The sequence below is a fragment of the Otolemur garnettii genome, unplaced genomic scaffold (genome assembly GCF_000181295.1).
Source record: "Otolemur garnettii isolate 467f Iridium unplaced genomic scaffold, OtoGar3 scaffold00026, whole genome shotgun sequence".
Taxonomy (NCBI): domain Eukaryota; kingdom Metazoa; phylum Chordata; class Mammalia; order Primates; family Galagidae; genus Otolemur; species Otolemur garnettii.
In genome coordinates, this window is record NW_003852421.1 from 7,468,352 (window position 1) to 7,472,119 (window position 3,768).

Consider the following 3,768-nt stretch of genomic DNA (forward strand, 5'->3'; position numbering starts at 1 on the left):
CTGCAACAGTGGAGAAGAATCCTTGTCACCTAAGGTCAAAATATTTATTTGTGCTCTGGCTCTCCTTGTTCTGTCAGACAATCGGGGTTTAACTTAGTGTAGATAGGGGTAGGGTGACACAGATGAGCCCTCATTAGGAAATGACAGAAAAGAAACCCAACATACCAAGGAAAGGTTGGCCACCAGAAACAAGGGTCAGGTAAAGGTTGGTTTAAAAAAAGAATTACAGACTGGCAGAGAGAATCTGCACATCTTGAAACGGGCACCTTTTCTCAGGAAAACATGTGCGAATGATGAGCCTTTCTCTTGTAACTCTCCAACCTATCACGTTTTAATGGCTGCTTTTATTTTGCACTCAAATATATTCAAGTCTCTTCCATTTTAATGAAGAAAATAAAAAAACAAACAAGAGTTTGCCTTAGCCCGCCTGCTCCTCAAGACACTTCCTCTCCTCTCATGCCCTCTAGGTCACCAGTAACCATCTCCAATTCCTCTTCCACAGCCCTGGCCACAATCTACCTCATCTGCATTCTGCTCCTCTTCCTCCCTTAGCCCTTTTGCCCAAGTGATCGTTTAAAGATGTTGATGACTCCTGCATTGATAAATTAAGTTGGCACCCTTGAGCCAGGTTCTACCACACTTCTGGTTACCCTAACTCTCTGACAGCTTGTCAGCATCCCTTGCCAGTTCCTTATCCTCCAGTAAATCACTAAAGTGGACGTGTATCAGGAGGTGGCCTGAGGCCATCTTCACTCTAATCTTTGTCTAAGTGAGGGGTTGGCAAAGTGTCTGTTAAGGGCCACAGAGCAAGTACCTTAGGCTTTGCAGACTATAGTGTCCCCGAGCCACTGTCATAAATACTAAGCTTTCAAGCCATCAGAGCTTGACAGCTGACAAATGAATGGGTGTGGTCACCTTCCAATAAAACTTGAAACGGAAAATACTATTCTTCTTTTGATTTTTTTTTCCCAGCCATTTGAACATGAAAAGACAATTCTTACCTTGTGGGCTATGCAGAAACTTAGGACTGGCCATATGCCCTGTTCTAGGCATTCTCCTCGCCCTCCTGATGTTAATCACTATAAAACATAGTAATTTCCAAATGTTAACCTATAGCCCAAGCACATTTTTAAGTTCCAAACACATGTATTCAGCTAGTTACTTGACATCTCTTGGGTGTCCCACTGGGCCCTGAAAATCAACACATCCCGGATGAGCCCAGTCCTCCCTCACCATTCACTCTGCAGTATTCTAAACCAATCACTGTCATCATTTGCTCCACGGCAAATGCTTCCTAAATGGTACCCTAATATCTCCTGTCCCTTTGCAATCCATTACAGCCAAGCTAATATTTAAAAACATAGATTTGATCCGAATACTTTCCTGCTTCAAGCATTTCTGCCCCTTCACCCACTTTTTTTTTTTTTTTAAAGAGATGAGCTCTTGCTATGTTGCCCGGGCTAGACTCAAACTCCTGGGTTTAAATGAGCCTTACACCTCAGACTCTCAAGAAGCTGAGACTACAGGCATCAAAAAGCCTTTTTTTATTTTTGTTGCTGGTAGTCGGGTTTGAATCCGCCACCTCTGGCATGTGGGGCCGGCGCCCTGCTCCTTGAGCCACAGGCGCCACCCCAAAAAGCCTTTAACTCGGGTAAAAGCCTGCAGTTTGCCCTAGGATACACCCAGCCTCATCACTCCCATCGCACCCTGTGCCTCTCACCTGCTGGCTTCCCTTACCTCAGCCATACTACTAGATAGTGGTCTAGACACTTTATGCCTGCTGTAGACAATCCTTCCCTACCCTGAGACCAGAAAGATCTCCCATATTTTCTATTAACTCTTTTCCTGCTTTTGTTTTCACATTTACCACTTTCATATATCTGGAAATTATTTAGGAAGCATGTAATATAAACAATAAATATAGGATTATCTTTATTCATTTGGGATAGACAATGTTTCGACACCGTTTGTGGAAGAGTGATGATTTCTAGTGCTATTTTTTTCTCATTCTGTGTTCCTTGGGTCATTTTTTAAGCTATTGTTTCCCATTGTTTTATTTTTCTAATAGCAATAGCATAATTTCCATTATTATGCTTAAAATGTTGTTGGCAAATTTTTCCCCTTACACTTGCCAATCAGTACCAGGAACAGTTTGGAATGCTCTGATAAGTATTCTGCTGTGATATCTATTGTAAGACGTCAATGAAAGATTAGCAATCCTCTTTATCCAAAAGCCACAAGGAGAAAGAGGCCTAGAAACTCTAGCTTTGATGAAAGGAGAAGAAACTGAAACTAAACCACAAAATACATGAGAGGGCTCCCAAAGCAGCAAAGACACATGTGGGAAGATAGATCTTTTTGCAGATCTCAGAAACAGCCAGCAAAGTAGATTTCTCCAAGATGTGGGGACATCCCCAGAGGGACAAAACCCCAAATCCCTCCTTTTGTATACCAGTGAGATCAGGGTGCCTGAACCGGCAGTAAGAACGTCTATGGACCGCGTTTTGTTTCCAAAGAATCAAAGGATAAGAGGCTTGCAAATGAGCTGAATTTATAACTACTTACCATGACTCTACAGCAAACAACACTACTCTTAAAGGTGAAATGTCAGAAGCTTTTTAGTGAAAGTCAGTAATAAGCCAAAAAACAAACAAACAAACAAAAAACAAAAAACAAAGAAAGCCAGTAATAAGGATGTCATTATCACTGTCATAATCAACATATTACAGAAATTGTAGTCAGCTCAATGAGGCAAGGAGAAAAGTTGTAAGAATTAGGAAAGACTGTTTCAGGCATAACTAGAAATTAGGTCAGGGGGAGAGGATACACTCTGTTGTTCTGATCTTTGCCTCTATTTTTTAGGCAATTTGTGGGCAATTTTTAGGCAATTTCCTCACGATTACCGTGAACTTCAAAGCAATGTCATTAACAACTACTTAGATTTAACTATAAATTTAGTTTATTTCTCTGCTTGCAATTTTTTCTCATACACGTATTCCATTTATCTCTTCTTTGAATTAATATTTTATGCAGAGTACATCCTTGAGTAGTTATTTAATAAATGATCTGAAAGTGGGGCCAACTATCTGAGATCTTGCAGATGATTCTGAATTTAAAATCATTTCCCTTGGAATTTTGCTTTGGTCACTTTTAGTATCAAACATAATTATTGAGGACTCTGTTACCAACGAGATCTTTTTCTTTCCAGATAATCTATTCTCTCTCTCCCTTTAAAATCTTTTATGATTTCTTTCTTGACTTTGAAGACTTAAAATTTCATCAGGAAGGATCTATTAGATGTGTGGATTTAAAAAAAAATCATCTGGTACTGAAGAAGCACTTTCAATCAGAAGATTCAAATTTTTATTAACCTCTTAAAAATGATTTTCTAGGACAGTGCTCATATCTCAATGGGTAGAGTGCTGGCCACATACATCGAGGCTGGCAGGTTTGAACCCAGCCCAGACCAGCTAAGAAAACAATGACAACTACAACAAAAAAATAGCCAGGCATTGTGGCGGGCACCTGTAGTCCCAGCTACTTGGGAGGCTGAGGCAAGAGAATGGCTTAAGCCCAAGAGTTTGAGGTTGCTGTGAGCTGTGACACCACGGGACTCTACCCAGGGTGACAGCTTGAGACTCCGTCTCAAAAAAAAAAAAAAAAAAAAAAAAGGCTTTCTCAATTTCTTTGCTAGGTCCTTTCTATCATACAAACAGAGGTCCTGGGGTCTTGTCACTGGGAAAAGAAACTCTACAAGCTATGGTTGCA